Source organism: Eutrema salsugineum, unplaced genomic scaffold, assembly GCF_000478725.1.
Source record: "Eutrema salsugineum unplaced genomic scaffold, Eutsalg1_0 scaffold_8, whole genome shotgun sequence".
Classification (NCBI taxonomy): Eukaryota; Viridiplantae; Streptophyta; class Magnoliopsida; order Brassicales; family Brassicaceae; genus Eutrema; species Eutrema salsugineum.
The window spans coordinates 1,114,012-1,128,721 of record NW_006256414.1 but is presented as its reverse complement, the minus strand read 5'-3'; the positions used below and the strand labels follow the sequence as shown (position 1 = coordinate 1,128,721).

Below are 14,710 nucleotides of genomic sequence, written 5' to 3'. Positions count from 1 at the left end.
GGCACTCATCTGTAAACTCAAACTTAGCATCTTTGCAGAGCAGAGCAGTAAGAGGACGTGCAATTTTGCTGAAATCTTTGATGAAGCGACGATAGAAGCCTGCATGACCCAGAAAACTTCTAACCGATTTCGCAGAATCAGGTGGTGGCAAGCTCGTCATGACGTCGATCTTCGCACGATCCACTTCGATACCAGCTGCAGAAACCTTGTGCCCAAGCACAATCCCATCTCTGACCATAAAGTGACACTTTTCCCAGTTAAGGACCAAGTGTTTCTCTTCACAGCGAGCCAGAACCTTGCAGAGATTATCCAGACAGTCCTTAAAAGATGATCCGTAAACTGAGAAATCATCCATAAAGACCTCCATGAAATCCTCAATCATGTCAGTGAAGATGGACATCATACATCTCTGAAACGTCGCAGGAGCATTACAGAGTCCAAAGGGCATCCTGCGATATGTGAAAGTGCCGTATGGACATGTAAAGGTGGTCTTCTCCTGATCGTCTGGGTGGATAGGGATCTGGAAAAATCCTGAGTACCCATCGAGAAAGCAGTAGTAGGGATGGCTTGCAAGTCTCTCCAGCATTTGATCAATAAAGGGCAATGGGAAGTGATCTTTCCTGGTCGCTGCATTCAGCTTCCTGTAATCGATGCACATCCTGTGTCCATTCACTGTGCGCGTCGGAATCAGCTCATCCTGTCATTCTTTACAAATGTAACCCCTCCTTTCTTAGGAACCACGTGCACATGACTCACCCAAGCACTATCTGAAATTGGATAGATGATTCCAGCTTCCAGTAGCTTCATGATCTCCTTTTTGACGACGTCTTTCAGGTTAGGGTTCAGCCTGCGCTGGTGTTCAATCGACGACTTCGACTCATCCTCCAGGTGGATTCGGTGCATGCACAAGTCTGGTAAGATACCTGAAATATCATCAAGAGAATAGCCAAAAGTTTTGCGATGCTTGCGCAGCTTGCTCAGTAGTAAGGTAACCTCAGCATTGTTCAAAGAAGAATCGATAATGACTGGATAAGTAGAATTAGAGCCCAGGAATGCGTACCTTAGTCCTGCAGGGAGTTGTTTGAACTCAATCTTAGGAGCTTTCTCCTCACTCCAGTCGGATAACTGCTTCACCTTCGCAGGAGTCTCAAGCTGTTCAATCTGCGATGCTAGCTGCATCACATGCTCGCTGGAGTCCAATATCTTCGAGTAAGATGCTGAAATTTCGTCCAAGTGTTCAGCCTCAGAGGCAGATGTGGTCAGAGCTCTCTCAAGTGGGTCTGTAGGCAGCATCTCATGGAGAAACTCCTCAGCAAACTCTGTGAGAGTATCGACATAGAAGGTCTGACCATCGATTGTGGGCTTCTTCATCAGCTTGTCCATGTCAAAGTTCATCACCAGATCTCCAACATTCAGAGCAATCCTGCCTTTCCTGACATCGATGATAGCACCTGTTGTAGCTAGAAAAGGTCTCCCAAGGATAAGAGGATCTTTAGGCTCCTCTCCATACTCCAAAACCACAAAGTCAGTCGGTATCATGCAGTCTCCAACCTTGATTGGAACATCTTCTAGCACCCCTTCAGGTATCCTTGTCGAACGATCAGCTAGGATGAGGGAGATCCTTGTTGGCTTGAAATCAGTCATGCCGAGATTGACAGCTACCGAATAGGGCATGAGGTTGACACTTGAACCTATATCACACAGCGATCTCTTGAATCTCTCTGTGAAGATAGAGCAATCCAAGACAAAGCTTCCTGGATCAGACAACTTATCTCGAATTCGGTTCTGAATCACTGCACTGACTTGCTCAGATATCATCATCACCCCTTGTTCATGGCTGAGATTATTGGTTACCATTCGCTTCACATAATGTCTGATAACAGGAGTGATTTTTACAGCATCAACCAAAGGTATCTCAATCACAAGCTTTTCCATCAGAGCTTTGCATCGTGCATCATCAAGCTCTTGCTTGGACTTCCTAGGGCTCCTTGGGTAAGGAACTTTAGGTTTGTAGACTTTCTCCTCTGCAGATTTCGGATTCGGAATATCAACAGCTTTGCTCTGCAATTGGTGACGCGCGACACTAGTGGTGGTGTCGCTCGTCACCGGCTCTGCAATCTCAGGAATTGCTTCAGAAACTTCTAAGTCCACGACTTCAGGTGAAGGAGGCGTCTTCTTGGGCTCAGAACTCAGATTTTTACCACTCCTCAACATGATAGCACTGCAGTGATGCCTTGGATTGGTGTCAGTCTTCCCAGGAAGAAAACCCTCTTGCCTTTTAACAGAACCATTAGTTTGGGCTACCTGTGTATCGAGCTGCTTGACATGGGTGTTCAGAGCTTCGATTTTTCCATTCAGATCGAGGTAGAGAGCATCCATCTTCCCATTAAAGTCCACGGTGAGCTTCTGCTGACCTTCCAGAATCTGTTCCAGCATAGACTTCATCTCATTGTCAGGATTTTGAGGTTGAGATGAAGGAGTGCTGTAGTTTCTGGAAAAACTATTGTTGGAGAAAGGCTTCTGGTACTGAGGCTTAGGCGTGTAACCAGAGAAGTTCTGATTACTGTTGAAGATACTCCTCTGATTGTTTCCACTGTAATTTCCACTGTAGCTTCTGTTACCTTGCTGATTACCAAACCTCTGACCCTGAAATCCTGATCCACTGACAAAGTTGACATCCTCTTCCTCAGCTGCATCCTCAGGTTCGAAACTCTCCACCTCCTGTGCGAATCTGACCGATTTCTTACCCACTAAAGGCTGTGCACAGAATCGAGTTTAGCCTTCACTTCAGCGATCTGCGATCTATCCATGTTCCCAGCTTGCTTTTTTCGCTCAAGATCAGCATTCTTGGTGCTGTTGCTGGATGCCAAATTTTCGATGAGCTCAACAGCTTCTTCTGGGTATCTGGTGTTGAAGTTACCATTGCTTGCTGCATCAAGTGCCATCTGATACCTCCAGTCGATACCTCTGAAGAAGATACCCAGCAACTGCACATCGCTGAAGCCATGGTGAGGGCAGTCTCGCTGGTATGATTTGAATCGCACCCAAGAAGCTTTGAACGCTTCAGTAGGTTCCTGAGAGAAAGTCGAGATTTTCGTCCTCAACTCCTCAGACCTAGCATCGTCGAAGAAGTTGTGCAGGAAGGCGTTCCTGGTCTCTTCCCAAGTGGTGAGTGATCCTGGCTCCAACTGCTTCAACCAGTTAGCTGCTTCTCCAGCAAGAGAGTAAGGAAACAGCTTGCAGAGGAGGAAATCATTGGACACTCCATTGTATTTGATGCTGGTGACCAAGTCCTCAAACCTCTCGATGTGATCCATAGGGTGCTCATGAGAGTGGCCATGGAAAGGATGCTGACCCACAAGAGTGTAGTACACATGCTTCAGCTCAAAATCGTTTCTTTGAAACGCAGGAGCGCGAATCGCAGAACGATTTGCATAGAACTGCTCAGGCCTGTTGTAGTCTCCAAGTGTTCGTCCACGTCCAGCTGCAGGTGCAGGTTCCCTCGCATTCCGATCCTCTGGAACGTTCCTCTGATTTGGAACAATCACAGCATTCCCACGCGGTGCAGGTGGTGGATTCTGGTCAACAACATCCACTGGTAAAGGTGTTGGTGGAATGATGTTGCCATCTCCATCAATCCTTTGGCCTCTCGCATTGCACAGATGACCCTCTCGGTCTCTCCAGGTTCCATCATCATCACGAACAAGTCCATTGGCGTTTTCCATCATTGCCGGATCTCTTGCTTTCCTGTTCGTTCGCTCTAACTCAGCTAGCTGTTCGTTGCTCAAATTCACTAGCGGGATGTCCTTGTTGCTCCTGGTTCCACGAGTATGCATAAACCTGAAACACCAAAAACAAAGAGAGAAAACGAAAATAAGTAAACTAGGATATAAAAAGAAAGGTGTCGCGCGACACCACAAGTGGTATCGCTCGACACTAAGTCGAAAAACTTAGTTGAAACTCAAAAACTAGGTTCAATGGCGAAATCAAGTCCCCGGCAACGGCGCCAAAACTTGATATGCTCAAAGTTTAATCCCTAAGCTACTCTGCAAGAGCACAGATGTGCAGTTGTAGTATCTAGGGGTCGAACCACAGAGACAAGAAATCACTCAATAAACCTTGTGTAGATGGAGTTACGCTAAGCCGAAATATGCAGAACAAATATCTATGCGACAGAAATAAATAAAGCAGCGATGAAGACAGTTGTAAATTCGATGTGATAAAGGATAGGTCTAGGGTGATTTTCAGGAGATCAATGAATGCAAATCAACTTAACAAGTCAGGGTTCAGTTATTAAGCACGGTTCTTGAACTCGAAACACAGAACTATAATTAACCAACTTCCGTTGTGAAAATTATCTAAGTTAAAATCCTAGAATCCCAAATTCCTTTGCAAATTCTACAGATTTAAACCAGCCTTAATTGCACAAGTTCGATATGTTCACAAAGCTCTTAAACCAAATTCCTTTGCGAATAGTTACTTTGCTCAACCTAGGTTCTTTCCAGTTATTCAATTACACTTCCGTGTCAATTAAGCAACCTAAGATCTAAGTTCTAGGTGATCAGTCCAGAATTAGCTTTAAGAACAATCTAAGGTGAAGAACAAATAGATATGAACCCTAACTAGCAAGTTAATCAAACATTCAAAGAAAACCTTAATTAACCCTAAACCTAACAGGTGATCTACTCAGACATGGTTATTGAAACAACAAACATGATGAATAGAAAGCAATAGAATAAATCAAAATAGATAAAGGGGTTTGAAATCTTCTCTCTAAACGAACAGAGTACAGACTTGTCTCCCCAAGCTCAGAAATCGCAAAAGCCGAAAACTCAGAGTATCTCTCTCTCAAAATCTAAGGTTCTCGTAAAAAGGGAATAAAAATCCTATATATATCTCTAAGACACGTCTTGGGCTTCCTTGAAAACGTTTGGGCCCAACTCCTTCTTCAAATAGGAAACAAAATCGCCTTTTCCTTATTTCTCTGACAAGTGTCGAGCGTCACCCTTCATGGTGTCGAGCGTCACTAAAGCACAAAATCCATTCTTGACGAATTTGATCCTGATTAAGCTCCAAAGTGCTCCAAAGTCTCCAGTTAAGCTCCAAACGTACCTATGACCTGAAAAGACTCCAAAAGACTCGAAAGACACTAAAAAGACTCTATAAATAGGACTTATACCATGGTTAAAAACCATAAAAACCATGATATATCAACTTCACAAATTTATTTTGGAAAGTCAGATTTAATGACAATAGATCTTATTTACATAAAAATGTCTTATGGCGTAAGAGATATATTTTTGTTTGAAAGACTTATTTTCAATTGGTAGACTTAAATTTGTTTGATAGAGTTATTACATAAGTTTATCATATGTCACCACAAATTTATTGAAAGTATGACAGATTTTTAATTTCGTGATAAAAGTTTGTTATAGATTTATTTATTTTCTGCAAATTTACTTATCCATGTAGTGGTAAACTTTTGGTAATGATAATAATTTTTTTTAGTAAATTCAATAAGTCTATCTTAAAGCAGATTTATTTTGGCTTAAAATTTAATTACTATGATGACTTTTACATTGTGACAATTTTCCTCACGTTATAGTAAGCTTAATAAAATCTGCTAAATAAACTTATATTACTTGTTACAGTAGACTTATTTGTCAATATTAGCAGATTTTATTTGACATTGTGGCAAATGTTTTCATCTTTCTACTTGTAATAGCCATATTTGGACTAAGTAAAGCAACTTAAGATCATACTTAATTGGACTATTGTTCAAAGTTCTTAATCCTATCTACTACGTAATTGTATTTGAACAAACATTATCCAGAATCAGCCCTATAGTCAGCAGTCACTAGAACAGTTTGTTGTTTCTTAAGGAAAAAGAAAGCTTTGAAATATGGTTTAGGGGTTATAGAAATGAAAGGATGTGATTCTATTAACTCCAAAATAGTCCTTTTATTCACTCACGTCTCCTCTCTCTCCCATTATTAATTCAACATTCATCGTTAACATCCTCTGCATCAATACGTATGTTCAAGAACAAACATGATAGGAGAATGAAACTTTAGTTCTTCTGCATAATACAAAATTTTGTAGGAGATAATTTCCTTGGAAGGGGAAAAATGCAGATGTTTGTGATATATGGTTACATGCGTGAAGAGATGATGAAACGATAGTTAGCTATAATTTTATCGTCTAGAAGCTGCTGAGTTTTATTGATTGATATGTTTAATGATCGGTTGATAATGTACTAGTATCAACCGAAAATTTAATATTTAATTATTGAATTTTTCAGTCTTAGAACGCACAATTGGATTACATTTCTGAGAAATAACATTTTTTAATCAAATATATATTGAAAGATTCAATAATGAAGAGACACGACGATGGAAGTGGAGAAGAAACTCGACGGCGGAAGTGGAGACGAAAAAGATGACGGCAGCAGAGAAGACACCACCAGGATACACGGACGGGCTCCGGTAGAGAAAACAACACCACAAGAGGTGAAAATCGCTGACGGCAGCTAGTAACGGTCGGCTAAGTCAGGAGAAAATCGAGATGAGAGATATTTTGAAAAGAAGATATGGTGAGAGAGAGATTAAATCTTAGTTTATCTACTTACATAGAGAATATGTCTTCTGAGTTTCTAATCATAATATTATGAACTTTTACATTCTCAAATCTTTTAATAAAAAAAAAAAGAAATCTCTCAAATCTGGATTTGTTTATTATGCTCAAGAAAAGTTTCCATGTTGTAGTCTTAATCAAGAGTTCCTAATCATAGTTGAGTTTTAATTTAATGATAGTGAAACACAGAATAGTCTAGAACAACAAACATATCGTCAGAACTTGATACAACATACACCCCATGTGCGGTAACAAACAGAAGTCCCGTTAGATAACTAGACTTGGATCAATTATCACAAGATTGCTGGCATCTCACCACCCAGGTCTAAGGCATTAAGCTAGCTCCTCTGTCAATCTGAGGAAATCAAACAATAGAAAAGCAAGAAACATTCAACATAGCGAAAAGAAGCTCTGGTTTATCATATAGCTTGGTAATAAGACTCATCAAAGTAAAAAGAGATATTCATATAGATAGATATTTCGTACATACCTTGGTTTCTTGACACCCTCTTTCTCTGCAGTTTCAATGGAGTGAACTGCCGAAACAGAAAAGCGAAATCAAGGAAACAAAGATAGACCCATTTATAAACCTATGATTTTGATCCAAAAGTTGCATACTAGCCAAAACGAAAACAGAAGCAACCACTATGAAAAGTTGGAAAGAAGAGAATACCATTTTTCTCAGGTTTCAGATCGTAGGAGATGTACATTGGGTCCTCGTAAAAGAAATAGCAGACCTTAGCTTGGAAGAGTTTTGGCTCATCATCGGAAGGTTCCTTGCCTTGAAAGGTAATGAAATACATTATCGCAGGAGAACCAGTCGTGTGAAAATTGGCTCTGACAACCTTCACAAATTCAAACTTTGTGCCCTGTATTTATCAAACAAATGTAAAAAAAACAATGTGTAAGCACATATCTTATATTAGTGTGCGATATTAAAAGCAGAAGAAGCATAGGACAAGAGTTTCGACCATGGTTTCATTGTATCGCTCAAGTGATCCCCGAGACAGCCTGTCCATCAACTCTCTTGTGGTTTCCGGTGGCACTAGAACAAACCGACTGTTATCGTCGAGGTTAAGTGGTCGGTAGTTAAAAAATGCTGCGCAACTCCTCAAAATTGATGTCGAAACCCTAATAACAGACACAAGGTTCCCGAAGAACCGAGAAAAAATCAACAAAAAAAAAACCTTTTTTTTCCTAGCAAATTTCAAGAATAGGAGAACCTCGCTATCCAAGACTTGTTTTATGATGCGGCTTTCCTCTTGTTCCGGCGTGAGGTTAGGCTCTTCATTCTCACCGCGTCTTATATACGGAATATACGCATTCTCAGGCTCAGAACCAGCCTCGTATCGCAAATATGCAGGTACGTGCATAATAGTCCACTCTGAGACCGGAAAATCGAAATTAGGGTTTTGATCCATCGATCTGTACACTATTTTATGTGTACATAACATATCTGAGATTTAGGGTTGGATTCGTACCTGGTAAATCATCCGCTCTCGGCATCGCCTCCCTTGAGTATACGAACAAAAGCTCTAAAAAATTTAGGTTCTATATATAAGAAAATATTATAGTACAGCTAATTTCAACAAATACATTTGGAAAGAAAATGAATAATGATATTATTTGAACACATTAGATATTTCTTTGGGCTTGGCCATGGCGCCTTTGTGTTTATTTATTTCATTTCAGCCCTACATCTCATGTCAAATCCTTTGAGTTACTTAGGGTGGTTAAAAATAGTGTCTTACTAAAATTCATTCTCTCTTGATACACCAAGAAATTGTCTATATGAAAAAAATAAACTTAGGTCCTACATAAGAAAATTTTATAGTACAGCTAATTTGAACAAATACATTTGGATAGAAAATGGGTAATGATATTATTTGAACAGTTGAACATAATTTGGTTAATGTGTTATATATCCATAACCTTTGGATAACATAAATCGTAAGGTTAATATCTTTATGTGAGAGATTATGTTTTTGAGTAACCTTTTTCTCTCGAAAGTGAGGATGAGGGTTGTAATATTTCTGTACTCTTGATACGTAATTTCCATTATTTACTTCGGCATTTTGTTTTGTAGAATAAATAAAAGCTTCTGAGGAAACGATTGCAGTTCATTTGTTTAAATACAGTTCAAATTTCCTTAACTTTCTGATTTCTAGGACCAAGTGAAAGTTTTTTGACAATGAAAATGAAATCTTCCTCGGAGTTAGTTTATCCACTTTATATAGAGATTTATATAGAGAATTAATACTGTATGTCTTTTGAGTTACTGATCATAATTTAGAAAAAAAAAATATTATGTAATTTTTCCGATTCTGAAATCTTTTGATCAAACAAAAGTTAAACGGAAAAAATTCTCAAATCTAGATTTTTTTTTTTATGATGCTCAAGAAAAGTTTACATGTTGTAGTTTTAATTGTAATTAATCATAGAATTGTAATAATTAAATGATAGTGAAACACAGAATACTCTACAATAACAAATATATCAGAACTTGGGACAACATACACCCCAAGGTAACAAACAGGAGTCCCGTTAGATATTATAGCTAGCTCATCCTCTGTCAATCTGAGGATATCAAACAAATAAAAAAACAAGAAACATGCATCAAAAACCTATGGTTATCATATAACTTGGTAAAAAGAACTCATCAAAGTAAGAAGACATTTATATATATAGATAGATATTTCGTACAGACCTTGGTTTCTTGACACCCTCTTTCTCTGCAGTTTCAATGGAGTGAACTGCCAAAAACAGAAAATAATAAGTAGAGTCAATAAGTCAATATTACAACCAACAGAAAAGAGAAATCAAGGAAACAAAGATAGACACATCTACAAAAACTTAAAGATTGATCCAAAAGCTGCCTATATATTACCCAAAAAAGAAAAAAAAATTACTATTGAGAGTTGGGAAGAAAAGAATACCATTTTTCTCAGGTTTCAGATCGTAGGAGATGTACATAGGCTCATCATGGTAGAAATAGCAGACCCTAGCTTGGAAGGATTTTGGCTCTTCATCGGAAGGTAATGAAATACATTATTTGAGGACAACCAGTAGTGTGAAAATTGGCTTTGATAATCTTCACAAATTCATACTTTGTACCCTGCTTGGTTGTTGTTTAAAACAAATGTCAAAAACACCGTAAGCACATATCTTATATTAGTGTTCACGAATTAAAAAAAAAAAAAAAGCATAAAGAGAGTAGATTCGACCATAGTTTCATTGTATCGCTCAAAGGATCCACGAGACAGCCTGTCCATTAACTGTCTTGTGGTTTCTGGTGGCATGACAACCAACCGACTGTTATCGTCTAGATTAACCGGTCGGTAGTTAAAAACGCTGCGGAACTCCTCGAAATTGATTTCAATCTGCTATACTCTCTGTTTTATTAATGAAATGTTCGTTGACAAAAAAAAAAAAAAAATCTAGGCCTACTACTTTTTATATGTATTCATATATAAATGTATCTATGAATTACTTGGTGATCCTTTATTTATTAAGTTATTACTCTCAGGTTCATGTTAAAGCGGTGTGTCTCCTAAAAAAAAAGAAAGTTTGTTGTTGTTGTGAATGTTAGCGTTTCCTCAAAATTATTACACAGTCTACCGATTCGATGGTATACTCAATAATTGTAGGGAGAAACATTTTTATTGTTTTAACATTAGTGTAGTAAGTAGTAACAACTTCTTGCTTATAAAGTCTTTTAAGGTAGTTCAAAGCAAAGAGAAAAACATAATAAGAATTAAGAAGGAACAAAAAAAGTTATCATTCGTTTTATAAACTGAAATTCGTATAATCGTAGTTGCATCACATGCTGATTTATTGGTAACCTGCTGATTTATCATCCTTGCACTTCAAAAACTTGGTCAAGAAGCTGCATAAATTGTAATTCTGTTAGTAAAGATAGTAAAAATTAATAAACAAAAATTACTAGTAGATTTATATCAAACGAATATCTATACCTCGGGATACATGTATGCCACTATCAAAGATTGACTTCCTTTGGGTAGACTAATTAATCTAGCAAATTTTCCAAAGCCGCCATCATTACCCCATTTTGGTCCCCATGAATTCGGATACTCAAAATAATGAACTCCATATTTTGATCCAATATCCGCAAGTAGAATTATGTGGTTTTCTACTCCGTCTTTAAGCTTCGGTCCAAAGTATATATCATTCTAGTTTCAAACCTAAAAAAAAAACACACGATTATATTAAAAAAAATTACCCTATTTTATGTTAAGAATTTTAAATTTACTCACTTTATCATTAGGCTTGAATTTGTGACTTAATCTTATATGAGCTGCGATTGGACATTTTGTTTTCAGCAGTTGTATTATTTATTTTTCATCAACTTCATTTCCCTCTACAATGACCAATTCCCAAATCCCGAAGACGTGTTTATCCTGAAATTTTTCAGGAAAAAAACTTAAATATTCAATGATATATACTAATAATTAAATAATATAGAAATTAACTTGTTAACCGAAGCAAATAATTTTACATTTACTTTGTGACAAGCTTTAGTGGAGCTCTCATCTTTTCCTACAATATACTTACACTCTTTTTCTAAAATCAATCTCTCTTCTGTTAGAAAATTTTTCACACTTTTGTAGTTTTTCAAAAATCCATTCGAAAACTTTTCATCAATTTGTGTAAAAAAGTACTTTGCAGAAAGTAGTAAAAGTAATTCAACTTTCTCGTGGATAAAAAGATGAGCAGCAACAAACCTGTTGAACACAATCAACTAAGAAATTAATAAATATCACATTGGTTTCGAGTAATCCATTCCTTTTTCTTGTTGTTGTAGCCTAAACACACGAAAGCATGGACAAAGTCGATGAAGAACAGCTCATTATATTGGTTAGTGAAGGTCTTGTAGCTGTTTTGATCGACATAGACGGGGTAAGTGTATTAAAAATACCTATTTTACTTATTTGAGAGAAATTGTTGTATACTTGACTTTTACAGAAAACTTTGTTAACAAACAAAATCAGAATCTAAATGATTATTGTACAAATGTTATTCATATCATTGCAATGAGGTAATGTATTTTGGTGTTGGAAAAAACTTCATGCTACATGATTAGATGTGGAAATTAAATGCAACTGCAAAAAAAAAAAAAACTGAACAATTTATGCACACTACATAGATCTAAGATGCAAACACCAGTAGATAATTTTGGTTAGTAGTAATAAACATCAAGTAAAAAAAGATAAACAAAAACAAAACAAAAAACTGATTAGATCCATTAAGTGAAATGAAAAAAGAAAAAGACTGCTGATAAATCAAAGTTCCTATTAACCAAAATGGTTAAGGAAGATTTTACCGCTTGCTCAACAAAGGTCCCATTGCGATTTTTATAATATTTGTTTAGTGTATTTGAAACAGAACATCTATAAATGTAATAACTAAGAATTAAACAAAAATTTTGACTATTATAATCCGATAAATTAGCCGCGATGAAAACCATCCTTGATTAAATATGTTATGCATCCCAACTAATCATCCTTGATTACATATGTTATGTATCCCAACTAAGTAAATATATTCCAGTCCACCTTATAGTCTATGTTTTATATTTTTTATGTTCAAACCTTTACGGTTTGTTTCTATATATATAATACAGCTCTTCGAAATGTACGTGGATGAAGATTAACTACCACTTTTCCAAGACTAAAACAAAACATTTACTTGTTTTGTGATATTATTCAACTTATGTGATAGATATTTCTTACGTGTTTTTTTAACTTATCTACATTAGTCATCTCCTAATGCTTGAAACCAAATATCTTAGCAATACCCTTAAATGACCTTTATGAAACTACGTTCTTAAAGATTACCCACCCGTATGTTTATTTGAAGAAACATATCCAACTCCAAAAATTAAAGATTGCATGTTTATCAAGACCAAATCGATTACCTGTAATACAAAAACCGCTTGGGAAAATGGTTTCTTAGGGAATCAATCTGACTGTAATACAAATATCTAGCTTTTGCTAATATTTTGTTGACAAAATCACAATAACATTACTATACCAAAACTTACATGAGAGAAGATAGCACTAAAGTTAAGTTCCAAATACAAAATTTAATAAACAATGAAGAGAATATCTGTTCCACCATAACATAATTTGCTATGTGAATAGCAGAAAATAGCTTAAGTATAAACTCTAGTCTCCATAATCACGATTATCGAGAGCATAAACCACATTGTTTTTTTCATTCTCTTGGTATCCATTGAGAGACTATACAAGCCAGATATCTATATTTTTCTGAAAATTGTTATATGTCGAATTTTCAAAGCTCTAAGCTGATGCAAGTACTCAATGAATATTAGAATATATTGAGGTAAAGAGAACGTGGACAAGTGATGCATCAACTCAAGTTTACCATTTAAATCAACAGGATGCTAGTTGAAAAGGTAGATGAGTCCAATCAATATCGAACCCCTACATATTCACATGCAATCAACACATTTTATTTTATGTTTACACTTCTACATGATAATTTAAATATTATTCTGAGTTGAACTTCGAATGTACCTTGTAGACCATGTGTTACATATCTTGAACTATTATACTGATCATCATGTTTCATCTTGCGAGTGAACATGATCTGCATCTACATGTTATGATCACGTTAATAAGGATTAACTAGAATTAAACATAAATAGGCAACTTCACTCGTAGGAGATTCGATGCAGCAAGATAGTTGGTTTCTCGGTCTCTTGTTATTAACAATTCTTACAATCACTTTCCTTCTAAAGCTATCTGGGAAGCTCTTCGATCATGTACTGTACAATAAAACAAGATAGTTTCTGATGGAATTTCTGACGGTTTTGAGTTTATCAAAAATTTCTAGGATGTTCGACAAAAGTTTTATTTTTTTCTTAAATAACTCAGAAATTCGTCGCATAGCTCCAACTGAATTCCTTTTTTTTTTCTTTTCCTTTTTTTCTTTTTTCTTTTTTTAAATATGTCAGAAATGTCTATTTAAAGCCTTAGACAGGCTCCATACGTCCTCACCATGTACCATATGGGCATTCCCAACCTCTTCTCGCCTTTAAGCTTCGGAGATGAAAATCGGTGAAACTTGTTGTTTTTGCTCCTCGGTTTTAAAGAAAGCCCATCTTTTACTGCGCTATAACTTTACCGATGACTTTTGGCGGAATATCCTATCACGGCTATAAGCATGCAAGTATGCAACCTCAAGAGTTACTCTCTTGTAGTGAACTGCTCTCAAGTGTTCTTCCATCACACCCTTGGTATTCAAATGATATAGAAAACTGACAAATCATATGACATATAGTACTTATGAAGAATTGACGTTTACAATTGCATAATATTTGGAATTGAATGTTTAGCTTTTAAAACCTAGAGAGTGAAAACAAAGTCAGAGTATGATGACATCTTTATCTAACAGTGTATATTTTTACCATTATATAACTTATAAAAAAAGTATATATACTAGGGAATTTCATGAAATCCCCGTCAACAAAAAAGGAATATCAATAAATCCCTTTTTTTGTTTTGTTAATATCCGAAGAAGCTTTCTTCTTATACCTATGATAATACGACACTAAAAAGAAAGATAAAATTTAAATAATATATGAGTCAAGACAAGAAAACGGATAGGAAAGCATACACTTTTAGGTAATTTTCGCAAGGTTGAGATTTATGAAAGGCAAGTAGAACCATAGATACACACTTTCTTTTGGTTGATATAATAGAATAAAGCTCTAGAGTTATTCTTTCTTTGGACGAGCGCTCACGATGACTTCCACAAGGTCTTCAAGGTCTACAAGAAATTCGAGAATCATGGGCATGTGTATGGGTTAAGGCTGGTGGAGTCCAGTTTAATTCAGCTCTACTTCAGGCAGTACATGAAGACCAGCAAATCTGGATTCCTTCTCAAGCCTCATGTGTTCTCTACAAATGAATGGAAAAAATTAACATATAAAGTTCTAACAATTCTTGTAGATATTTCATATACCTTTGTTTATTGACATCTTGCTCGACAGTCTAAACCCACCACTATAAAAGAAATCCAAAAACTATAAATC

At 36.4% G+C, this 14,710-nt stretch overlaps 1 non-coding gene and 1 pseudogene across 1 annotated transcript; one reads left to right on the top strand and one right to left on the bottom strand.

Annotated features, from left to right (window-relative positions):
- The first annotated feature begins 3,000 nt into the window (after window positions 1-3,000).
- On the top strand, window positions 3,001-3,107 carry LOC112082429. The gene has a single exon (XR_002897099.1). It is a non-coding gene; the product is annotated as a small nucleolar RNA R71 (small nucleolar RNA).
- Window positions 3,108-6,887: 3,780 nt separating this feature from the next.
- Window positions 6,888-8,143, bottom strand: LOC18010091 (annotated as a pseudogene).
- Window positions 8,144-14,710: the final 6,567 nt, after the last annotated feature.